Genomic DNA, 27,730 nt, shown 5'->3' with positions numbered 1-27,730 from the left:
GTTGCTGTAGGACTTTCTTTTCTTCTTCTGTCTTTCCAAAAATGGAGAGGCATCACATTTTCTTTTAATGTGATAAGGATTTTGGTTCAATTTTTTGTTAACTATGACCAGTCTCCTAAATCAAAATCTCTTGTTTGACTGTTAGAACTATACGCTTTTCAGTAATTAAAAGCAAAACTCTTTTATGGAAACAGTAATCCTTGATATAAATCTATCAAGTTGTCATGGTACATAGTACAGATCAGTTGAGTATAAATATAGCAGAGTAACAGAAATTACATTAATTTAATACTCTATTCCAAGGTGCACCCTATAATCCCGTTACTGATAATTTCAGTAAAATTATTTTATTTACCCATTATGATGTTATTTGACTAATTGTGTTACCCTTGAAAGTATTATTTTAGTTACCATAGATTATTTTCTAGTAACAAACAGCAAAAAAACAAACTACTTGATAACTCCTACTGGACTAATGATAAATCACAGTTATTATTTCTAAAATAGTGATAACAGGTTAACTACTATAAAAATGGAAAAGAACTTTTAGAAGGATTAACTAAAAAGGATGCAATACATGTCAAAAAGAAAGAAATTTTTGATTGCTCTCTGTCATGCCTGAGTTTTTACACCCATCCAGATGAGCATAATATAACGTTTTTTACACATATAGCATTTTCAAACTCATATAAGGAGCTACAATTTGCTTGACAATGGACAACTACCATCAAATTAAAATAATTTAATTACTCAAATTAATTAATGGAAGGTAGAGGTATCTTTTAAATGTTATTAAGTAAAGGTGTACAGAAAAACATGTCTATAATTAAATTTGCTTTTACTGTTAATGTATAAGTCACTATGCCACTAAAATTTCTCTTCATAAGTTTGTTTTTTTTTCTGTTAAGGAATAGAGTGTAAAAAAGGTCACTAAAAAAATAATGAACAAATTTTATAATCACATATTACACTTTCCTTCATATCTGTAGCACATAAAAACTCTTGAACCCTTATTAAGCAATTCTGACATAGAGGCATGTGTGTAAATGGATTCTTGCAATTTTATTTTTTTTTATTCCTTTGTGGTAACACATGCAATCAGTGTATGTTAGGAATATAAAGCAAATGTAATAATTTTCTCTGTGTAAGTAATCAGTCAGTGTGATTCATCTGGATCCATCTGCTGTTTATGTCATAGAGCAAGAGGGACAAGAGAAACATAATGAATAATTTAAAATGCAGGAATAATAGATTTACCTTTAATATCTGGCCAGGATATTTATAACACCTAAGATTTCTTTTATATAACTTCAGTAAAATGACTCAGCCTTTGAATTAATAGTGAACTTTTGCTCAAGATAAGGACCTTAAAATAACAAAATAAAAATATATATTAGTCAGTAATGAATTCCCACCTGTGATAGTCCAGCAAATAAAATTTTGCAGTGACTCCTGAAAGACTTTTAACTGACCTCATAGTGCAAATCTCAGGACTTTTCTGGTTTGTCTTGTGAATTAATTTTAGGGTTTTTTTTAGTAATTGTTGTTGCTTAAATTCAATTTAGTTTATAGAGATAACAAGTAGTAATTCCATTTGAACTATTTTTACCTCCAAAACAAAATGCAATGCAAAGAAAACAGGCATAGGATGGTATCACAGATTACACTTATCAATCAGAGGTCACTGTGGGAGCACAATTTTGTACTGAGCAGGTAAAATCATTTTTAGAGATAACAAAACAGGGAACTGAAACCTGGAAGAGCTTGAATCCTTATAAAAAAGGCAAATCAAACCAGACCAAACAACCCTATTGGTAAGAACATTTCTGAAACCAAAACAAAATATACCCCAGGCTGAGAAGGAAGAAGTCATCAGCATCATTCATTGGACAAAGAGGGTGAAGAAACCCCTTCTAGGTTTCTAGGAAAATCTAATGAAGATTTGAGCCCATAGATAATTTGCTATAATCCTCCCTAGACTCACAGAGTCATTGAATCATAGAAAGGTTTGGGTTTGAAAGGACTTTAAGGATCATCTGTCTTCAAGCCCTCCAAAATTAAACAATGTTATTTATATCTCAGTGTCTTCTATCTAAAGTCAGCCTTCCATTTATTCCTAAATTTTCAATCAGTTAATCAACTAATCAGACCTGTTACCCTGATTTTCAGAGATGTTTCATTTTCTTCTCTGGTCACCAGATAATTTCTAAATTGTGACAGTACCTACAGGGCCTGCAGCTGCAAGGATAATCATACTGACAAATCTTACTTCTCTGTTGTGGGCATGACTTAATCTAGCTGTGTCCCCTAGTTACAAGTAATATTAGAGATAATACTATATTTTATAATGCACCTGTCATCTGTATGAAGTGCAACCAATGCTGTGGCATTTCAAAATAAATATAAATTTATACCAAATAGGTCAACAGAACAGTCACAGCATTACATTAGCATTCAAGACTTGGATAAAGTATATATATTCTAGCTAATGAATGAATAATATGGAGTAGATCTATTAGAGTCCTATTTGTGGTCAATAGCAACATAAGAAGAGATGACTTATAACAGTCACAGAAACTCAACTCTCAGAAGGATGATTCATATTTCACAGATTTTTTTTTGTTCTTCAGATCCTTGGTTACATTTTGTTTTCATTCTTTATTTTAATATTATCTAGTGTTCATAAAAACAGAATCTGTTCATCACAGTCAAGGACACCATTTATGCATAATGTTAAATTTTATAAAGCCAGTCTCAGGCCATCAAGAATTCTGATCATACTCATTCCAATATATTTTGTAAGAACTAAAGTAATCTCAGAAAGAAAAGTACAAAACCAGTCTCAGTTCAGAACTAGTTATGGAAAGAGAAAAGATAGAGGAGACTAATCCACTTCTTCAAGTCATGCATGAGCATGTCCTCAGATCAAGGTTTTTTATTTATACCTCCTAGCAAACAGTACACCATCTGCACAAAACATCTGGACAGAGGTGCAATTGGTGCATGGTTTTCTGTAAACCCAGTTCTTTAAAAACTGGACAACTCACTAATCACCACCTAATTGCAGAGCTGCTGCTGTAAGATGTCCATGAGTGCAAAATAATAATAACAACTGCATGTAGGAGGCAGATGGTACCACCTAGTCCCACAACATAAAAGTAACTTGTAATCTTTTGAAAAAGGAAACCACTCCTAACTCTAAGGAAATCTCTAAAACAATGGTACTACATTCTTTCTGTCTGTCTTAGGTACTAGGTTGTATTTATGCATTTAGGAATATGATTGACATTTGTAATTCTTTCATTAGAGGGAGAAACACATACAAGAAAGTGTATTATTGTAACATTTGAAGTAATATACTCATATATTTTAATACAAATACTATTTCTGCTTCCATGTGTTAGATAAGTTAATTAGGAGGTGAAGTAGGAGGAATATGTCTTCTATATTTTGTAGTTTGAGATGAACATCATACACTTTGAAAGTCTCAGGTCAGCCATGAAAATGAATTCCTTGTACACAATCAGAAAGGTGCCAGTACAGCTAGGTATGGCCCTAATTCCAGAAGCACAAATACTTAAAAAAAAAATCTTTCCCACAAGAAAGCAAAATGTTTTGAGGCTATAAACTGGAAGTTTGACCATGATTCAGGGAAGGTTTTTGTCAGACTGCTATTTATCTAATACCTATTTAATAAATCATGTTTGTCAAGTGACCAGAACAGGTAAATGGTGAATTGGTAGTGAATATGGAAGGGAGCACCCAGGAGGTCTTGAGCTGCTACTTTAAGTAGATAAGTTGTGGACAAATATATCTTATACAAGTAGGTAAAGTTTTATCATTAATCCATGAGGTTTGGTGTCTTGTGAGTGGTATTTGTTAAATCAAACTTACAGAAAATTAATACATACTTTGCAGTTTCATAATCACCTCGATATTCCAGGCTCTACTCATGATTCTGAATATTGAAAAAGCAGGTCAAGCAGGTTAGTGCCCTAGACTTTATTCCTAATATTTTCTAAAATAGACATTTCACCTTTATTGTACCCTTTTCTACAGAGCACATAGAATCTGATGACTGACTCTTTTAAAGTTGCTGCAAAGAAACAATAAACGTTCCTCTAACTAACCAGAGCATCTTTAGTAATCAAAGGGTTTGTAAATGTCACTGCACTTTGTCACATACTTCCAGCTGACAGTGCAACAGTGATGATTTCACTCAAGTGCTAAATTCTCTTGTTTGACCTCCAAACACAGCACACGTGAAGAGTAAAGGAAACTGAAAGCTGGCATTTTCATGCAGAAAATCCTTAATCAAAGTTGTCAAATGTGTTTGTTCCAGAGAGATAGACTCCTCAATACGTTTTAATTAAATATTTGACATAGCTCATTTTCTCTACTTCATATGATTCTAACTAAATAGAATTTAGGTCCAAGTTAACACTTTCCTGTGTGCTATTGTTAATGCATGTTGTAAACTGTAAGATATATCATATTGAGGGACAGACAGAACTGATTTTCACCAAGAGTGTGTACAAGATATAACCCTAATCATGGAAAGAAAGTGAGCTTTATGATTTGAAAAGTTTGCTTAATATTTATTTTTTTCTACACTCTGAGATCTCTTTTTTAATGTTTTTCCTACTTTGTATAACTATAATGTGTTATAAATTACATTGGAGATTTTAAATATTTTTTTCCTTGAGATGCTGCCAGTATTCTATTACTTTTTTGCTTTTTTTCAGAAATTATGAAGAAGTAAGCAAACATACATATACTACCATTTTACATTCCTAACAAAAAATAATATTAAATTTTGCCCGATTGTTAATAACAGAAATCAAAAATTTAGTCTAGCTTTGCAGAAATTCAGTAAAGCATAACTTTGAGGTTCAAAAGGAGAAAACCAGAAACTTCTGGAAAAAAACAACAGGAAAACAAAAATCAAAAGTGCTTTTCTGGTGCGGAACTTTTCGGTGAGACTTGTACTCAGATCTACCAGAAATATCTACGTCAGAATGGACTGTTCAGGTGCACTGTCCAGACACCCCCTCCTGCACAGGAAGAAGTGGATATAGCCTTGGCAGGATTCTTGTTATCACGAAATCTACAAGGGATAAATCATGTCTCATGAATGTCTACTTTTTAAATTACCTATAAAAACAGTATAGGGTAATGATATCAAGTAGATAGATAGATACATAGATAAATATATCTCTGTTGTGGTTGCTTGTAATCCATTCCACACAGTTGACAGTCTGTAATTTATAGAAAACAACATAGTGGGTTTTGTTTGATTTATAGGCAATGGTGGTTTGTTTGAATAAAATATATCAAAACATTGTGTTAGTATTCCATAACGGTCAAAAAAGCAAACAAAATGTTGGAAGGATAAAAAAAAGTAAATATATTTTTGTGTGAATCTGTTGTCTGTCTGGCTGTTTCTTGCTTGACTTTGGAATCCATCTGGACCTTCTACCTAAAAAGTACAGTAGAAGCAGAAAGACAGAGAAGGGCAACAAGAATGATCAAAGTAGTGGATTAGCTTTAGTGTGATGAATGAGTAAATAGACTGGGACTCTATAACCTTGAAAAGACAAAACTGAGATTCTGTAACAGACTTTAAAATTATGAGTGGCCCAGAGAGGGTGAATAGATATGATTATTTACTTCTAATGATATAAAACCTCTGTGACTTCACACGAAAATAACATTGACAGGTTTAGAATAAAAAGGAAAAAAAAGAGTTAGATGAGAGAAACACTAATTTTTACAGAGAGAAACTAGATAAATTCACAAAACAAGAAAAAAAATGATGTATAAATAGCAAAATTAGTGTTGTCTCTGTTTTAAAGAGCTCATTTACAAATAGAAAGCTTGAAAGTTTGAAAAACAGGCTAATAGAATTTTTTTCCTTGACAAGTGAAAAGCAGGAAACAAATTCAACAACTAGTTCAAACCTCTCCTATAAGATTCCTGAATACAAGTCTTTTAATATGAGCCTTTGAAAAGATATGAAGAGAAAAAAGGTGTAGTACTGAAAGTCTAGTTATGTCTATCCTTAAAACTTACGTTTCGGGGCCACATCCTCGAGAGTCAAGTGTAAAAATCTAAATTCTGCCACCTCAGGAGAGATCCTGCTCCTTAGAGGCACTGTTCTAAAAGCCAAATGAGATGCATATATTCAGTGATTTTATCTTCAAATAAGGAGAAATATTCCTGTTTTCAAGGTTGCAAAAGTGATCTAATATACTACATCATACTGCCTATTGCACTGTGTTCCTGAAGGAACTTGTAATTTTTTCAGTTTTTGCTGCAGAGGCCATACATTATTTATGAACAAGCCGAGTAGTTTTATTTTCAAAGAAAGACCAGAGATTCTTTTTGACATCCCTGAGAGATAGTTGATTTTTTTTTATTTTATTTTTTTGGATTGAACAATTTATTTAAAACTTCATCATGAACTTAAGAACCTCATTTCAGTTATATTGGTTGGAAAAGTAGTGGTTTCCTTCAGCAGTTTTTCAGCAAGCAATTGAGTGGAACTTTGTCAGGTAGAAAAGGTGAAGTCCATGTGATATTTATCAGTAGTAGAAAAGAATATCAAAGGAACACATCTTACTACAGAACTTTTGACAGAGTAGAAGTGTGAATTCTGCTGTTTCCATATCAAGCTAATTAAGCCCCAACCCTGAAAATGTATCATATACAAGTAGTTTGAGATAGAATTAATATATCCTAATTTTAGCCATTTAAAAATTAATATTTAGCTTAAGTTAACTATATAGCCCTACTATGTAGAGACCAAAGAGTGACAGAGGCTCCTTCTGGAACAGTTGCATGAGATTAATTATCATCTGTAGAATTCTGTTTCTTTCATTGTCCGAAAAGGAAGAGAAATTTCTATTTAGAAGAATATACAGACTGATACTTAGATATTCACTATCCCTAAAGCTGATCTAGCTCTGTGGACTACTTTAATTTTTAATGAAGTATGACCAAAAGACAATTTCTCAAAAATACAGATGGAAAGTAGTTCAAATGAATTACCATCTGCTGATGCCTATTTTTCCAGTTTGACTGTATAAATTACTAGTTCAGAATTAAACATCTACATTTTACTGTTAAAATTAGACAAATGAATGCCACTCACCCTAGTCTTTTTATTACTAGGGTTGAACATACTGAATTAAAGTATTCCTGAAAAATCTCAGTGTACATCTCTTTGCATCTTCTCCTATCTAAATATATTTAAATACTTGACTGTTTCTCTTCTAAAATAAAGGTATTAGGATTTTTTCTATCTCACAAGCATAATAAAATTTAAAATGCACTCAATTAAAAAGGACAAGAGTCAACATGATAAATCTTCAGAATTAATATTTTATCATGATATTCAATATTACATTAGTGTATATAGTAGTTCATTATAGGTGTAGTATATAGAAGTCATTGTATTGTCTTATTTCTCTGTCTTTGTTTCCAAAACAGACAACACATTCCAGAAAATAAATGAGGGCTGACTGTACTTTTAGACATGTACTGAAACTGTATTAATCTCTCTTCCACATATGAAAAATCATTCTATTCATACAAAATGACAGTGGTATTACAACTAATAGATATAATGAAAATAATGCTCAGTCCCACTTTGATAGATGTTCCACCTTTCAAAATTACACAGTTCTACAGATCTGTCATTGTGGGGCAGGAAAAAAGTATCTCTTAAAAAGAAAAAAACACATACTCTTTAAACCACACCTGGTCTTGTGAAAGGTGTCCCTGCCCACAGCAGTGGGGTTGAAGCTAGATGATCTTTAAGGTCTCTTCAAACTTGAACTGTGCTATGATTCTATTCTATAATTCGATGTCTTTTTAAAAGAAGGAAAAAAATCCCCTTACAACAGAGGATCTGTTTTATTTGACAGCAAATAAAAATATAGGTCTTCATTAATTTGTACTAATGTCAACACTGTACATATGCTACAACAAGAGCTAGATATTTTGAAGTAGTGAATAATAAAGCATAAACTAAGGAGTTTCCTCAGAAAGCTATAGTGTACAATGGTATTTGTAAAAGCATTTTAAAAGGGAGTACAAAATAACTGAAAATGCTATAGTGCCTTACCAGTTTCAAATAGGTTAGACAACAAAGAATAATTTAATGCAGAAAATAAACATAGCCTCCCTAATTAGGTTTTTTTAAACTTATTTACCTATTTCAAAGGGTATCCAGTTAAATCTCACCACAGACAGACCCTTCTGCTCATTCTGTTCTCCTTCCTACCGTTTCTTCACATCTTTTACTTTGATTTTTCTATGCTTAATAAGACATGAGATATATGGTGGAAGCCAAAGGAAAAATGTGTACCTAATGGTATAAAGGGACTTCACACTGATGAAATACATTCTAGTCTTTTAATCTCTGAGGAAGCTGAACATGAAACTTAACTGAATGATGGGAAAACAGAGAAGTTTCTCACACCTTCCCCCTTTTGATAAAAAATAGGTATGATGGTTTCAATACGTATTTAAGTGTCAGAGATTTATCCTTTATATATGTTACCATCAAATTATTTTTTTTTTGTGATCAATACCTTTTTTTTGAGGGGGAGAGAGTTTGTATCTGTATTTTAGGCTACTGACCTGAGTTGACATCAAAATATACATAATAATCTATTAAAAAAAATTTAATTTTTATCTTCCATTTATTTTCAGGACTCATTAGGATTCCTCATCATTCCTTATAATGTACTGAATCCAATGAAAATACTCTTAGGTATCCGATGTGGAAATTTCTAAAATCTTACAGTAAACATTTTCTTCCAACTGGGCCAAAAAAAGAACTTTTAACACTGTTGCTATCACCTGGTTGGTTGCAGATGACTTTACTCTCTGTGATGTAACACAGTGTACTGGTTTTGACTGGGAGAGAGTTAATTTTCTTCACAGGAGCTGGTATGGGACCGTGGTTTGGATTAGTGCTGAAAATGTACTGATAGCACAGGGATGTTTTCATTACTACTGAGCAGTGCTGACACAGCATGGAGGCTTTTTCTGCTCCTCAACACCACCTCCCCAGAGAGGAGGCTGGGGCTGCACAAGTAGCTGGCAGGGAACACAGACAGGGCAGCTGACTCTAACTGATCCAATGGTTATTCCATACCATATGGTATCGTGCTCAGATATAGAGCTGATGGAAGAAGAAAGAAGCGGGTCATGTTCAGAGTGATGGCATTTGTCTTCCCAAGTCACTGATGGACCCCTGCTTTTTTGGGGATAACTGAATTCCTGCCTGCCCCTGGGAAGCGGTGAATCAATTCCATATCTTGCTTTGGTGGTGTGCACAGCTTTTATTTTACCTATTCAACTGTCTTTATCAGAAGCCATGAATTTTTGGTTTTACCCTTATGATCCTGTCTCCCATCCCACTGTGGTAGGGTGAGTGAGCCAGTGGCTGTATGGCACTGAGCTGCCAGCTGGGGTTAAACCAGAATGCATAGATTCCTAACCTTTACTTTGGAGAGTAAACTTTTGCTCATAAGAGTGGTTAATCTCCATGGCTAATCATTCTGTAAGTGGAATGTGGGGGAACTATCTGACATCTTTCAGGCTGAAAAAGAAGGTGTGATGGATTTCTAGGAAAATCACTTTGAAGACCTGTCAGGGAGTGTGATCTCAGAAGCAGGACAGGCTGTTGAACTGTGGACTCTACACACAGTTTTTATCAAATCACTTTTCTATCTGTCTGTAGGTAGCGGTTGACAACTCTATTGAGCTTATGATGCCTCAGTCCCCATTATGGACAAAATGATAATTGCTAATAATACAGATTCTTACTGCTATAAAGAATGGAAAGCATGATTATATTACTACCCATAATAATCAGTACTAAGAGTTAGAAGTTGTTAGCAGGTTGATGTATGTTAGGTGAAATAATTTAGATTATTTCAAAAGATAAGGAGCAAAGACAGCTATGTCTTTACAGTTGACACCACATTAACATTTCCAGGAGCCATTCAGATAGGCTGAAATTAATAGGATGAGTCCTGTGTTGAAAGTAAGGCATATGCTTAAATTTGCACCTATCTGTAATGTCATTAAGAATCCTTTCACATCTAAATGTATGGCTTTTTTTTTCCTACAAAAGGCCAGTATAAAGATGATTTAATGTACTGTGAGGAAGTGAATAGGCACACGAAACTAGGTTTGGCATTTTTCTAGGGAAAAAACCCCACCAAACTATTCAAGAAGATAAAACAAGTCAGTTTCAAACAGAATTTGTGTATGATCTTTGACAAATTTTATCTTCTTATTACTGCACTGTGAAAATTGTGCACGATAGGTCTTTCATAACAAACAAGTTATGAGGAACAGTACATTTAGCAGGAGTTACAAATAACTTTGGGCAAATTGCTTTGCATACAGTGACTTGATAAATTTGGGTCTTGATATCAAGAAAAGAAATGAACCAGATAAGCTTTGATATGTAGGGAAGCTTTTGGTGAGAGCAGAGCCATATCAAAGATATGGATGTTAGCAAATGATAGCACTCCATTAAGTTTCAGTGAAATTCAAATAAGTTCAACAGCACTAGCTTATGTATCGAGGAATTAGTCATTGCAAATGAATACCAGGATTTGCTTTTCTGGTAATAGTCAGCCATCATGCAAAGTTTATTAATTTACTTTTTTGATTTTTGACTTGGCAACAAAACAAACCTGGCCTTTTGAGCATGAAATCTTATTGTCAGCTAACATGCTTTATATCATGCCAGTTCACTGCTTATGGTAGATGTTTTTTTCCCTGTAGAAACATGTACATGCTGAATCTGCAAGAAGATGTGGCAATAACTAACAAAAATTTAACTCTCTAACTTTTAGTTGCTAGATTAAAAAGCCAGTTGACTGTGACTGCTCTTTTTTTCAGCATGAAACTTGTTTACTCACACCCACTAGAAATTCTGTTTCACGGGTCAAAAATATATTTCACTCCCTACAGAGCTTAATCAATTGCCATAGAATCTCCAGGCAGGTTATGCTTTTGCAAATTTCTTCCCTATCAGCTCTTTCCTTTTAATTCAAACTGAAGAATGCAATAAATCCTTTTCTCAACCAATGTTGTGTTTTGTAGGTGTTTTTGTTACTTTATTTTTCTCTGAATCACAACCTTGACTACAATATTAAAATATTCTCATATAGACATGCTCAGTAATTAGGAATGCCATGTATGTACCTAAATAACAGTCATAATCAGCCTTCATCTGTAGAGGCTAACTCGATAATGTCAAATCATTCTACACTTTTCCACACTTCCAAAAGTTCCAAAAACTTGTGTTAATCTAACCACATCATGCTTCTGAGGACTCAATCAGTTATCAGAAGAAAACCTTGTACAACAGGATAATATAATCAGATATATTAACCTTTTCATTAGGCCCTGAACTGGTTACTAACAGGAGGAGAAATATTTCTTATTGATAAAGTAAATAGCATCAGGATAATATCTTCTAGTCAGAGATGAAGACACAGGATAAACCTTTTGATAACATGTGGAAAAATCATCACATTGTGAATGGAAAGGATGAAAAAAGAGTTTGTGTTCTTCTATTCTCTGACACACCATACAAGAAAAGAAGGAGTTAAAAACCTCATAATTTCTTCATGTAACGTACTTACATTTGTATTAGAAGACTGCAGGTTTTACACCCCTGGGATTAGAGTGTGAATTCTATCTCTGAGCTTTGGTTGAATCAATATGAGGTATAGGTTTATTCATTGCAACTGTCCCCAAAATATTATTCCTAGTAATTGCAAAGGTCAATGAACTTTCAACACTTTCCTTCATTCCTGTGTCTGCAGCACAGTTCTTTACTTCACAGTTAAAACTATCTCTGTTCACATAGCATCTTCCTGACACAGCAGGACAAAAGAAAATTTTCTTTATGTGATTTTCATGCACTCACTGCATTGGAAACAAAGAGGGAGGAAGCTCTGATCAATCCTACCTGCAAAAACAGTACCTATTTCTAGCTTCAACATGTAATCTATCCATATATACTAACAGAATATTTATACAATCCCCCTGCACCAGTCTCTATGTCAAACATCACTCCTTAATATTTTCTAAGTCAACCTCACAATTAATTTCAAATAAAATTTAGTCATCCCTCTATGCATTACTCTTAAATTCTGTCAGCACTCTATCAAAACAGCCAAATTACACTATGTTAACACAAAAACTGTTTCTGGTCATGACTAATGGCTGGCAAAAACTACACAGCCCACTTCCTACTACTGAGGAGCAGTGGGAGGAAATCTTCAGGCATCTCATTCAAAATTGGAATGCAAAAAAGACTAACCTGTCTTTTTGTAGTATAAATTCTCTTGTATAGTACAGTATTTCTGTTTGAGTTGTGACAGTACATGGACTAGAAAAAGGAAGGTATTTGATTCCTGATTTTTCTGTTTTCTCTGGTCTCCAAAATATTTTTCCACAAAGGCTGGTGTCTGTATTTGGTTTTTATTCTCTTCCTTTCTCAGTTTCAACATCACCATGCTGACTGACATAGTCATTATTTAATATTGTTAATATTTAATATTATTGTTTGGGAGTATGCCAAAGTTTGCATCCCCAGTACAACGTGCATATGTTTCAGGTGTTAGACTCAAATCATTCTCTTCAACATTTTGGATGAAGCTATATTTTTTATGAGATAGAAGATCTTAGCTGTATGAATTTGTACAGTGTTGTACTGCCTGGATTGACATTTTGACTAGAACAGGTGCAGGTTAATTGTTTCTTTTGTTCTACTCCAGTTCCTGGTATTGCAGTGTTGGATTTTCTACTACAGTTATACAAGAAGACTGAAGAAGAACTTCTCAGTTGCTTAGGTACAGCTAAATTTTTATGTCCCAAGAATCAAGGAAAGAATTCTTTCTGATGGCATTATTAGAAACTTTCAACAGTAGCACAATAATTCTTCCTGCTCCACTTCAGTGTCTGAGAGTCCAAGTAAATCAAACTAAAGGAACTCTATGCATTGTATTTGGCCCTAGTTTTATCCCCCACCTCAAGTATTTCTGGTCCCAACATTTACATTATCATGCCTACATTTAATTTGAACGTCAATGAAAGATTATTGCAGAAGAAAATATTTCCACAACAGTTTGAAAATACCTGAGAAATTTCTTTCTCCTTTCAAGTTTTATTTACTTGATTCTATAGCTAAGAAAACAAGAGAGTAAAAAGATAAATAAGACAAACATCTACAACTCAGCCGTAGCATTTGATAATAATCCCTTTTAGTTAAATGCGATCTGTTTAGAACAATATATTGTATAATCAGTAGTGATGTCTTTACATGACACTACATAAGAAGCAAAAACTACTGGACAATACAGGTCTATAAAGCAGTGCATGACATACAAACAAAACAAAACTTACCATGTTATGTCTTGTAAGTTAACAAAAGTTGAAGCTAGAATAAACCCCACCCTATTATTTCTTCCTTCCTGCCAAAGTGAGACTGTTCCCTACAGTATAATTTTCTGGTATTTTGTTCAGTCTCATTTTAAATTATTCTAACAATGGGGCTTCCACTACTTCCCTTGGGAAGTGTAACCATAGATGACAATGACATTCACATTACACTTTAGTCCCTAGATGACACAGTTCAATGTAATGTGACATGAGATTTATTGTGATGGACTCTAATATTTGACAGGCTCCAGTGCAATGTAATGTGCTGTGAACTGTTGATTTAAACAATGTTTACAAAACTACTGTAGATGTATTGTAGTGTGGTTGAAAATCTCTGGAAAATAAAATAAATAAAATAATAACTCTCTGAGGATTAATTTTATCTACAGAACAACAATGTGTATTGGAGAACACTCCACACATAAATTTTGTCTGCTAGGCTCTAGGCATGATGAACAGAAGAGGCAAAAGTTAAAGCTTAAATTTTGAATATTAAGAGACTAAGGACTGGATTTGGAAAAAATATTATTTTCAGAGAGATGAAAATAAGAACCTAACAACATTTTCAAAAGATACCTTTATATCTAACTACATATTCAGGAGCTCACTGCCTTTAAAAACCCAGGTCATAAATTTTAATGTCAGATGTTTGTACAGATTTTGACTGCTGGTTGTACAAACCTTTGTGTCAGCACTAGGAAGGGGATGCAGAGGTGGAGGAAGAAAAGTCTCTTGACTTCTGACAGTAGTGCTGGTAGGGTATTAGCACTGATCATTGGGTTTAGATATGATCCTATTGTGAGCAAACACTACAAACAAACAATAGAGGCAAGTAAGAGCCTCGGGAAACCCATGGAGAGAAAACAGAGGAATGTGATTGGCACAAGTGTGCTAGTGTAACAAGAGTACTAGTTAAAATGAAAAGGCTTTGCAGCAGCCATCAAGTCTACCTCAAATAGGGTCTAATGAAGAAGACACTCAAGCATGCTCAATCCTACAGCCAATGAATGATAATTTGGAAGCTGACAGAATACTGGTTTTATCACAGGACTGATTTAATGATATATGATAGCACTTGAAGTCATCTAATCTAATTACTACAAAAATAATTCCAGCCTACTGTGCTGTTTTGACTCTCCCGTACTTTGGTAGCCAATCCTTTACTAGCGTCTGAGGGGTTTGCAGTCATGACTCAAGAAGTGTTTGGAATTAGAGACTATAAATAGCATTTGTCTTGTCCTTATGGTCTGTAGATCACTTCTTCCACTTGAGCAACTCACTCATCTTCACATGGAAGAAATCATTTTGACTTCTTACAGAAAATGAAACATCCAACATTCTTTACAGGTCACAGTCACTGTGAAATTAGGAATAGAAGCCAGTGGTTCAATCATTAATGTAAATATGTATTCTTGCAGTGTTATGGTGCTGAAAGGAGACTCTTCCATGGTGGCCAGAAGGTGAAAGTTCCCCCTGATTTTATGCTGCCCCTTTAGACTATGACTGTGATGGAATGTCAGTTCCAACAGCCGAAGACACAAAAGAGAATGGGGCTTCAGAGCATCGTGTCCCCCTAGGTGAGAAGATGAGGTATGCATTTTAAACAAAGTCAAATTGAAGACTTATTTGGCACTAGAAAAAAAGCAAAGTACACATCTGAGTCAGTATGCTCATGAAAAACCTCTTTGCTCTCTCTATTTCTGCACCTCTTGTTTACGAATTCAGGTGACATTTGGGATTATTTTTTGTTGTGCTTAAAATGATTTTTTTTTTTTTTTTGAGTTGTATATACAGAGTATTCACATTGAGGAGAATTCTGAGACCTACCTTTTGAGGACTACAGTAAAAGACAGGAGATTTACAAAGAATCTGAAACTCAGCAAATGCTTGCATTTGAATTGTATATCATTACTCTTTACATTTTATTTTGAAGGAGGTGCTCGAGTCTTAGGTATTGTATTATGACTTTGAAAAAAAAAAATGAATGGATGGTTTTCAAAGCAAGTGCTAAACTCTGCAAGTGTCATACTATAGACCTGAAGAGAATTGACTGAAAAAAGAATATGTAACACAATTCTTTTATCAAAACTGAGAATGCTTTGCACTTTTGTAAAATGTCTTTTGTTAAAGAGTGCACTACAGCTCAAGTAACATGTTTGAAAATATCTATTTTAAAAAGGAGTTGTGTCTTAAAAACTGTGAAGATGTTATGCTCAGAAATAAGAAAAAATCCAGACGTTTTATCAGAGTCATAAAAATACTCTCTTAAACCAGTTTGCATTTTTTTTGCTTCCTTTTGCAAGGAGAAAGAAATCCACTTTTCTAAAGCTTAAAAATGCCTGCAAGGTGGTGTTGGTTTGCCATTTTTCTTTTTATTGAGAACACCAATCTTTTATAAATCCTCAAAAGTGCTGAAAATTGAAAGAAACAAACTAAGGACTAAGAAAGTTTTCAGGAGTATGTTATTCATTTTTTTCCAGTTTCTCACACTATTAAAGACATCTGCTTAGTTCTCATATAGTCAGATCAGTTATTTTCTGGCAATAATTTACAAGCATTGTTTCAAAAGAAGCCTTATATGTAACAGGGAGGGGGAAACTATATCAGGGAAAAACAGGTTCAAAGGATTCTGGAACGTGAAAAACCAAAACACCGTTGCTAGTTGGCCAAATAGCTATTTATTATGAAAGGTGGCAAAGAGGGAAAAGGGGAAAAAAGGTGCCTGAGAGAAAAAGAATTAGGGCAGAGCAAAAAGTGCACAAAAGACCCTAGGAAGAAGGCTCGACACCCTACTCACCCAGGTGTCACCTGTAAGAAAGTCTTACCCACTCTAACCAGTAACAAAGTCTCTTTGCAGCAGCTGCGTGTTCCGAGGGGCTGGCAGGCTCCCACTTCAGCAGGTGTCCCCACTAAAAGCAACTTGGTCCAACGTGAAGAGCTGGCCACCCTCAAGGAAAACGTGTCTGCTTTTATAAAGTTCATGGAGAGCACCTGCCCCGGGGAGGTGTGGCCAGTACTGCCCCGTCAGGGGTTCTCAATCCCACTCCCTTGGTTATGTAAGTGACCCCCTCCTGCACATGCGTGAGCACTTTGGGAATCCCCTCACGCAGGTGCAGTGAGTTGAAGGGGGTCTTTCCCAGTTGAGGCTGGGGGAGAGCCTTCATCACCTACTCATTGCTTTGTCCTCCAAATGCCCTTGACGAGCCATTGACCAATCACAATATACCAATTAAAACAGTTTACACCGAAGTTCTCCCTCCAAGGCCAAGTTCACTGCTTTATCACAGAACTTGACAGGAGGAACTATAAACTTCTGCAGGTGGCTAGGGACAAACACAGACCAAAAAATAACATCCCAACTTCGTCCCAACATACTTATATAAATTAATATAATTACTAGATGCCTTACTTATGAAAATGTCACAATATTTAGATACCAAATCTGAGTACTAATCTATCAATATCACAATATCACTAGCAAAATAACACACATTGGAGATTTTTTTTTCATTTGTATTTCTTAAGGAGTTACATCATCAAATACAGTAAAACAAAAGCAGTTTGAGAGACAGAACATAAGAAAAGAGATTATGTTCTGATTTTTCAAATTTTAAAATTCTTCTTAAAAATTATGTGTAAAGAACACAAAAGAAATAAAGTAGCCTATTTAGTACCAATCAATGCTTTCAGAACCCATTTATAACCAAGTTTTAGTGCTTCAAGTTTGGCTAGAAAAAAAGAGAGATCTAGAAATGTTGTGTATGATAGAGAAAAAACCCTCAGTTTTTTGGTGTCCATTAATAGTTTTTGGTCGCTACAGAAGAGAAATTAAACATATAATCCATACCAATGAATAAAATTACTATTAAAAGATTGAGATATTATTAAAAAGACTAGACTTCACAGCTACTCTTATGAAGCAAATAAGATAGAAATAAAACATAACTAACAACCAACACTGGAACATTTTCACTATCTGACCACTTCACTGCTTTCATTTCAGGAAAGAAAAAATAAAACAGAGAGTGGTGAACTGAATGAAGCAGCATGGAATAGATCTTGCAGCCTGTGTTTTTAGAGGCTGATGTACATTAGAAAAAAGGATCATTTGTTACTTCTTTCAAAAGCTGACACACCTAGCCCTTGGTCAGACACAGCTCAGTCATCTCTATGTTCTGATATAACACATATGAATATATTAGTCATTCAATATTATCTTGTATATCAATATTAAAAAGACACATTAATTGGAAAAGAAACCAACCTCTTCCTTCAAACAATAAAATAAATAGGAACTCCATCCTTGAAGAGGCAAAATATGATAATCCCAATAAATAGAGAGGAAAAGCCCAACTGAAGTTGTATATAAGATAATGTTCATTAATTTGTGTGTCTCCAAATAGTCTCCCTGACTGTATAGAAAAGGATTTTATCTTGTCATATGGTTTGCTCAAGATTGTTCACTTCAATGAATTTCTGAACTATTGATATAAATGATACTCACTTTTTCTTAAAATACAAGCTTTCGTCCTTAGGTCTAAGAAACGCTTTGAGAGATAATTTCTAAGATTTACCCTAATAGAATTCCTTTATGTAGAAAATCATACTACATTGTAATTTCTTGAAAAATAAGTTAATTAAAAGCCAGTAGCTGGAAAATCCTCTTTCCATATCAGTTCTATTACTTGCAGTTAAAACAGGTGTAAAGATATATCTATAAAGTGAGATTTCCTAGTTCATTCTAAAAATTCCAATGATGTGTCAAAGTGCTTTTTTTCTGAACCTCAGTCTACAAACCAACAAATTTAAAAAGAACCCCTTGATAACAATGCTGCAATAGGAATTTGACCTTTCTAAACCTGAGCATTTGAAGATATTGAAGATATAAAACTCATTTGTTCCTGGATAGTTTCACACAGTCTTTTTTGAATTCTGGACGTATAGACTGCAGCTAAATTACTGCTTAATAAAATGACCAAAGCTTATTCTCAAGAGGTTGTTTCTCCAGAACCAGACAACTTGACCTTCTAACTTTCACTGAGGTTATTCATGATCTAAGAACATACAATTAGGTCGTGAATCAGATATTCTAATTGTAACAGTTATATTATAATGGGTTGAAATTAAACATGTAAACCTCTCATTGAAAAATTGTCCAGTGTGAGATGTTGATCAAACATCCTAACTGTAACTATCTACTAAATGTTTTGTGAATTCTGGCTCCTTCTTATCTGGGGTGGAAGCTCTATGTTGTTTGCATTAGGTGCTGTCAAACACAAGAGTAATAGGAAATTTATAAAGACTACATCAGTGCACAGACAATAATACAAGTCTTTCATTAAAGGTGAACATTTTTAACTGGATGCAAGGTAAAGAATGAGTTTAAAATTTATTTTCAAACTTGGCTAAGGACAAGATGATATTACCTGAACTATAGTTCTTGGATACCCATTCTACTCTATACAGAATTATAGAATCATAGAATAGTTTGAGTTGGAAGAGGACTGTAAAGCTCATCTAGTCCAGTCTCCCTGCCATGTGCAAGGACATCATCAACTAGACAAGGTTGCTCAGACTTCTGCCCAACCTAACCTTGAATGTTTCCAGGGATAGGGCATCTATCACCTCTCTAGGCATCCTTTTCCACTGTTTAACCTACTTCATTGTAAAATAAATAATACTAATATCTAGTCTAAGTCTACCCTCTTTCAACTTAAAACATTCCCCTTGTCCTACTGTAACAGGCCCTACTAGAGAGTTTTCCCCCATCTTTCATATAAGTCCCCTTTCAAGTACTAATAAGACACAATAAGGTCACCTCAGAGCCTTCTCTTCTCCAGGCTAAACAATGTCAGCTCTCTCAGCTATTCCTCATAAGAGATGTGCTCCAGCCCTCTTATTTTCTTCAGGGGCTTCCTCTGCACCTACTTCAACATGTCCCTGTCTTTCCTGTGCTCAGGACCCCAGGGCTGGATGCAGCACTCCAGGTGGGGTCTTATCAGAGCAGAGCAGAGGCAGAATCACCACCCTCAACCTGCTACCCATGCTGCTTTGCATGCAGCTCAGGACACATTTGACTTTCCACACTACAGGCTTACATTGCCAGATCATATCCAGCCTCTCATTCTCCAGCATTCCTAAATCCTTCTCAGCAGGGCCACTCTCAATCCTAATTTTCCAGCCTATATTGATACCAGGGGTTGTCCTGACCCAGATGAAGGGTTTTGTACTTGACCTTGTTGAACTTCATGAGTTTCCCTTGGGCCCACTTCTTGAGCTTGTCCAGGTCCCTCTGGATGACATCCCGTCCTTCACATGTGTCAGTTGCACCACTCAGCTTGGTGTTTGTAAACTTACTCAGGGTGCACTCAATCCCATTGTATCTGTCACTGATGAAGACACTGAACAGTACTGGACCCAGTATGGACCCTTGAGGGAACTGCCTTGTCACTGATCTCCCTCTAGACACGGAGCCGTTGACAACTACCCTCTGGATGTGACTATTCAACAGCTCCTCATCCACCAAACAGTCCAGTTCTGTTGTCAGTGTTCTACTTCATTCTAGAAGAACGTTCTGCTGAAAAGATTAGTGGTTATCTGCATTAGGACAAATGGGGAATCTTAATGCTTTCTTTTAATTAACTACTTTTTCGCAGTATTGTTTATTTTTTTACTTGAAAAGGAACAGAATATTGTATTTTTCTCATTCCCCTCCCATTTGAAAATTGTCTTTTGACACCCTTTTGTACTCCTGGAAATTGCTGCATACAAATTTATTTCCTTTGCTAATCATATTTCTGACCGTTTGTGACCTGCTTAGAACTTTCTTTTTTACCTGAATAATCATATGAGGATAGAATCATTGCTTGGAGCTTGCCTAAGGCATCACATCTCAATACAGAGGCTTGCCTGAGCCCTGGTTTTACTGCAGCAGCATTCCCACTGCAGAACAGAATATGCATTTGCTCAGGCAGATTTCTCTGTTCAGTCACTCCAGTGTTCAGAAACCCAGAGGGTATTTTCTTTGCTTTCACTCACTTTCTATTGTCTATGAGTCGTTCTTTCATACTTCCTTTCATTTCACTTTGCTTTTGAGCAATGCCTTGATCAAATCATCTAGGAGTTCATTAATGTAAGTCTTCTTATTGTTTAAAATAATATTTTCTACTGTAGTTCAACTGTGCTTACAACAATGATCCAGAGAGGGCCTGTGTACTCTCAATTTCTGTTGGAGTCATGGTACAATATCATTCAATATTATCAGCTCTCTGCTTGGAAACACGAATGCATTGAGCTTCAAAATAAAATTTACAGTCTGACCCAATTTGGATACAAAAGTAAATGATTATTTACTGTCCACCTTTTTTACTTATCTTATTTTTTAACTAAGAATATACATACATGAAAACTCGCCTGAACCAACACTGGGAGAGAACTCAACTAGGACAAAAGAAGAAAACAAAAATATAGTCTTTCTTGCTCACTGAATAAATTCAAACTTTGTAATTATCAAATTATTCCTTAGATATTTTTTCTATTTACTGAATTGTGCTTAGAAGATCCTTTAATTTTCAGATAGCCGTCAGAGGTTGTTTTATAGAAGCAGTGTCAAACACATGTGATAGTCAAATAGTATGTGCTTTAGTGTGTGATAAGCATTAACAGTCAGAAATTAAGCACAAATCTGTTGATGGTCCCAGTAAGATGGACTTGCTACTGATGGCAGTGATGTTGTTTGTATAGTAGTTGTTTTCTCATGGAAGCATTGTAATTTTGCCCACAACTGTGCATTCAACTCCATGGTCTTTTCATCTACAAAAAATCTCACTAGGTTTAACAGGGTTTAACTTTACGTATCTCTCAGAAGCAATTAATGAGTTCATGGGTATACTATGGACTGGAGGAAAAGACAGTAATATAATCTATGCAGATAATCTTTTGGTTAAAAGTTCCATCAAAGACAAGCTAAATGCAGTTAAGAACACTATCCAGAAATGCCTTAGCACATAGACTTATTTTAGGACAAGACACCAAAAAAAATTTTTTCTGAGATGCAGTTCAAGCAATCTTGGCAGCCAGCCTGGATGCTCCCTCCCTTTTTTTCTTCCCAGGAGTCTCATCCAAGGTTCTGCACTATCTCTACTGATATGCAGTTATTAAGAGAAAATGTGGTTTAAATGTTAATGTAAACCTGAGTCTTTCCATAATCATAAGCAAGATTTGCAGGTAAAGGAAATACATCATTGAGTAACAGAAATAGATGTTTTCTGGCATAGCAACTAATCCTTTGAATCTGAAAGAAAAGCAACAAACTTAAGACCTAAATACCAGCTTTTGATATTTTTAGGAAGTTTATCAGTTAGATTATCAAAAGAAAAAGGTAGATTGCACACTTAAAGTGGAGAGGATTTAAATAGGAGGAGAGATGTGGTGATTATTTTCTATGACAAAGGGAGCAGGATTTTTTATAGCATACAGCAAAGAGCAAGATGTAAAGCATTATGAGACGGGATGAGAAAGTGTGAGAAGAAGGTTACGGTATGTCACAAAACCATAACTCTATCAAGCCCATGATTTGGCATCCACAGGAGTGATGGGTTTGAGTTCTCAGGCTCACCTTCCCAAGGCTTTTGTAGCTCACTCTAAGAATGAGACATCCAAGGTTGAGTGGTTATTTTTGAAGACATAATTTTCTACTGACAAATGACTGATCCTTTGATTGAGATTACTTGAGTAAGCATGTCAGGCCCAGACTGTGACCTCAATCTCACCACCCCCAGGGTTTGGCTGTTGGGGCCACCCCCTCAGCTGCATGACTCTGTTTTTTCTTCAACCCTCATGGTCAAATCTGGCCATGCCGTTCTCCTGGGAGTGGTTCCAGTTGCAAATATGTCTTTTCTTTTTCCCACCGCATTAGCTGGCTTAACAAATAATACCAGCTCTGGGCAGATCGTGCCCTGTTTAAATTCCTAGATAGTCAGGACAGTAACAGTGCTGTCACACAATTTCATTTCTTTAGGTCTTTATCTCATAGGTGCATCACATCACCAAGTCAGTGCTATGACATTGCAATATCTTCCTTTGTTTATTCAGCTTTGTAAATAAGCCTTTGTCTGGAAGCCATCGTAGAGAGTGTTCTCCCATTCTTAGTCGGAACCCCTTTAGTTTCTGTTCGGGTCCCTGTTCCTCTTTACCCTGGACTCAGAATCTCAAGTTATTGTTCTCTTTTGCTCCCCAGAGCCACAGGTGCCAGAGGAGGTCTAACCTGAGACCTTCCCATGTCATTCCTAGGTCTGTGACTGCCTATGAATGTAGCAGTCTGTAGACGCCTTTTACATTCTTGCCTGATTTGTGGCAATCAGCCCCAAACTCCACCATAATAGACATGACCTGAAGAACAGAGATAAAACTTTGTCTTCAAAAAATACTTTGGGCCAAATTAATTTCCAGATCTACTTGCACCGAATTTGATCTTTATTTTTTTTAGGGCTGAAGTTATTTTTATATTCTAATGACTACTTAAAAAGGCAACTACAACTGTGATGAAAAAAAGTGCCCAAGTATCCTCCTGAATGTCATTGTTACCCTCCAGCAGGGATGATCTCTCAGACAGTGTATGGACTACTTAGAATCCAAGGTCATTTTTTAACGACAACCTGCTATTACTATTCTGTTAAAATTGGCATCCATGAGGCATATTTTACAAGACTTACCAATCTCTGAAAACATACTATTATAAATAAACCAAACAAAGTAGAAATAGAATATATCAGGAAAGAGAAAAGAGCTCATAGGGAATGGGTCATAAAGTTGAAGATTTGAGATTTGACATGAATGCCTTGAAAATCTACGATGTACTTAAGTACATGAGAAGTGGTCTGTGTCAGCAAGCATGTTGTTTCAGGAATTGACAGAAGGGAGTTATAAAGCTTTCAAAGTGCTTCTGAAAAGGAAAGTAGCCCCCAGTGCCAAGCAGATAACTGATTCTTAAACAGCTGTTAAATGTTATGTTCTAGACTTCAACCCTAATAGAGAATTTGCCAACTGGAGAGTATCAATAATAAAAAAAAATGTGCATGTTTGTACATTCTTTCAGCTCAGGATCCCTATGTTTTATGCGCATTATGCAATGGTGCTTCAAAATTCATTAGTAATACAGATGTATAACTGAATAATCTTCTTATATAGAGAGAAATTTTATTAAAAATACTTGAATTCAAGGTTACAGAGCAAATACTAAAACAATTGGAATTAAATTCCTTGATTTTCTATATTGCATTCCTATGCAACAAACAAGAAATATCTGTAATGTATTATCCAAACAAGATAATAACAAGACCAGTTAGATGGAATGTGGTGACAAACTTACCCTTGCAAGGGGGACATTTACCCTCTAGGCATAAGATTTTCAGCTTCGGATGTACTCAGAATCCTAATATTTTGTTTTCCTAAAAGCATAAAATCCTACAGCATTTTATTTTCTTCTATACCTTCCCTGTCAGATTATTTTAACGGACAGTTCTAATTGTCTCTCTATATATTTGTTACAGTATTTTATTGGTAGCAATAACAATAATGACACTCAGGATAGACTTAAGTATTTCTCTTTTCCTAACTGAACATTGTGCACCATGAATGTCTTCCTAAAAATACTAAAACATCCTTAATTCTGGCTGAGATGTAGTGTTAATTGCTTACAAGGCAGGAAACTTACTTTGATTAAATAAAAAGATTGTCTCGAAAAAAGTAATAGCGTGTATTTAATCTGATAAAGTTGAGGATCGTGATGGTGCATAGTACAATTATTTCTTTAGTTTCTGACAATAAAAGTGAAGAACTTTTTCTCCAGTATGTCCTGACAGCTAGAAAAAGTGGTAGCTGCCCACTCCTGACTGGTTTATATAGAATTGTAGTGGCCCATTAGAGTAAGACTCTACAATACATCCTGGAATAATTTAACAGGCACTGGTATTTGGTGCACACCTCACCCATGCTCTGGGGTGCATCCCAACAACATTATCCCTCCCTGCCCTCCACCCACGTCCTCACATATCTCACATAAACTCAGGCACTCAGATTGGAAGGGAACTATGACACATTTTAATAAGTGTCTGTCCTAGTCCAGATGACCATGATTATGGGATGGGTGTCGGAAAGCAATTTTTCTACATAAAGAAACAACTTTAGAAAGGAAAGGGCTGTTGTACTTACTTGTCTACAGAAGCTATTTTTAAAATTCAAAAAACAGAGCAATGTATGAGATCTTATATACAAGGTATTTATACCATTCTTTAGAACCACATAGTGTAGATATATTGAATTCCAGAGTAGAGTTAAAAATGCATTAAGTTCTCCAGGTGCATTCCCTCAGGATATATAAGCAGTCTCCTTTGCAATTCTGAAAACGCAATGTTCCCAAATGCATTGCAAATGTTGATTGTCTACACTTTTCTATGGAGAAATCTCACATTTGTCTCCCTCCTCACTGTTGCTCCAGAGTCCACCAAAGCCCTAAAAGGGACAATTGCTGAAGTTTGCAAGCCACAAAGTGACAGGTTTTACTGATAGAGAACAAAATGTGCAAAAACCTCTTTCCCATCCATTATCACCATAGTGGGGGCCATTCAGTTAGACATAGCTTTTAATTACTCCAGCAGTAAAATAAACTACTGCTTTACCCTTGCACTGTGCTCCTCTCTTTGTGTTCTGGTGATGGGACTGCATGAGGCTGGACACAGCAGAGGGATGTTATCCCTCACCATCCTTAAACTAAGGCAGGGCAAGTCCTGGGAATTTGTAAGCAAAGGATGCCCTCTTGTGCAATGGTATCACTGAGCACAATGCCTGGAATTCTGAAACAGTGTGGATTATTGGAAACAGTCTTTCTACTAGAATGTTATGTAAAGAAGTAAAATATTTCCTTATCTGTGTTTTATATCCCAAGCTCTTAAATTTAGCATAATTGCAATACAATATATTAATACAAAAAACTAGTACAGAGTATTTTCATGAACTGTATTTCAAATTTTGGAGAGAGGAAACAACTTGGGATTTTTTTTTAATTAATTAACAGATTCTAAACTTTTTGCTTCTCATGGGATTGCATTGGTTAACACCATATTCTGAAAACCAAGATCTAATTCAGAAGTTCAATTTAAACCTTGGCAACCCTTCAAGAACATTAAAAAGAAATTGAATCCATTTTGGAGAGACAAGCTGTTATATTTTATCTTTCTTTTTACAGAAATTTTAAAAGAATTTTTTCTTTTTTGGAATCTGTCCATAGCATATTACCAAAACCCTCCTGCAGGAACTAGTTAACTGATCCACTTATGTTAGTTAAAACATAGACAAGAAAATTGTATTTTAAAGGGATTTTAGGACTGTTATACACCATTAAAGTGTGGTTGATTGTTTATTACCTTCCCACTTGCTAAGGACACATTTTTACAGACAAATAAAAAGCCCAGAAACCTTTCTCATGCTTTTGGAATGGAGAGTAGGTCATGTCTACAGCTACACACCCTGATACCCAAAAGAGTGTGCTGAAATCCAGACTAGTTGTTGACTGAGGTCCCTTAGCTCATGGCTGATCACAAATCAAAACTGAGAACAGGAAGCCAGAGTGGGAGCTGGCTCATGCCTCTTGGCTCTACCCAGGACAATCTAGCAGAACTGAGATAACCCATCTGCACACGTGCCCCCTTTTGGTACTAGTACAGACAGTTTACCCTTGGTGACTGTAGTGGTTTGGATCTTGTTTTCCCCTCAGAGGCTAAGAAAAGTGGTAACCCCCAAGGGGTGGAAACTCCTGGAAGTTTTGAAGTTCTGTCCAATGGGCGCTCCTGCGGAAATGTAAACATACCACAAGCTGACCGGAAGAGAAGAGTTGTAGTTTGGGTAGGAGGTGAGGTGGCCATGTTGTAGGAGCTACGAGGAGAGGGCAGGAGCCTTCTGGGGGGGCCTCTGCCCCCCCCAGCCCCAGTTGGGGACTGCAGAGACTTGGAACAGTCTTAGACTGGGCTAAGTGTCTGTAGTTATGCCAGGAGATGTTTTCTCCATCGTGGGCAGCAGCCGGAGAAAGCAGCAGCTGGCACTGACTGGAGAAACGGTGGCAGAGAGCCAGAAGAGATAAGGTGGAGCAACAGAGACACGCAGCACCAGAGAAAGAACTCCTGGAAGGAGAGCTGAGGGGTTTGGAGACACACACCCCCCCCCAAACTCCTTTGATCCCTCTGAGAAAAAGAGGGAGATGGACTCCTATTTTGGAGAGCAGTTTTGGACATGCAGCATCAGAGAGAGAGAGAGAGAGTAGCTGAGAAGCTCAGAGCATCCTGGGAAGCTGGACCGGGACGGAGAGGAATGTAGAGGAGGGCTTCGCCCCCCCTGCTGCCTTGAGGCAGAGCACAGAGCTCTGCAAAGGGGAATTTGAATTCCCTGAGGAAGGGACTTTCATGAAGATGCCCCTGCATTTCGTGATATACCTATGGTGACGCGAGTCTGCTCCCTGCTGGCAGTCCACAGGTGAGGCCTTTGCTTGGACCGAAGGAGAGCCGAGGGGCTTGGAGACCTCCTTGTGTGTATTGAACAGAGATCCAGCTACAACAATCCAGTTACTGCTGCATGCATGAGATGAGGAGACCTAATGCCTTAGAAGAGACTCCTGCTTTGGGACTGGAAGGGATCTGTCCTTCTTTCCCTCCTGGGCTTTTATTTGGAGGGGAGAAGAGATCTGATCCATTGTAAATACTATATGTCACGGTAGAGATAGTTGTGATCGTGTGTATAATGTGTTATAGCATTTATTTGTACAGTCATTGTAATATATTCCCTTTCCCCCATTCTGAGTCTGGTTGTGTTTTTGTCTGGAAAAACCCATCTCACATTGGGTTGAGATGTGGGAGGAGAAATGGAGTTAGGGAATTGGATTTTGGGGCTATCTCAAACCATGACAGTGACCTATAACTCACATTTCCCCATTAGTATAAAATATGGTTTTAAACCAGTAATCAATAACGTTGGGTTTCATGGAAAACCTACTACTGATTTCCAAAGAAGCTGAATCATTCTCCTAAGTATTTAAAAGGGAACAATCCTGAAGGATTTCTGGCAACATCCAAGGTATTTATTGGAGAGATTCAATACAAGTAAAAGCAGCTGATGCTGAATCTTCCCTTTTCTGATGTATAGTGTAATTAAGTAAATTTATTAAAATCAAGAATATGAATATTTAGTTAATACTGCAGAG

The sequence above is a fragment of the Corapipo altera genome, unplaced genomic scaffold (assembly GCF_003945725.1).
Source record: "Corapipo altera isolate COAL_440 unplaced genomic scaffold, ASM394572v1 46, whole genome shotgun sequence".
In the NCBI taxonomy this organism is placed as follows: Eukaryota; Metazoa; Chordata; class Aves; order Passeriformes; family Pipridae; genus Corapipo; species Corapipo altera.
This window is presented reverse-complemented; position numbering follows the sequence as displayed.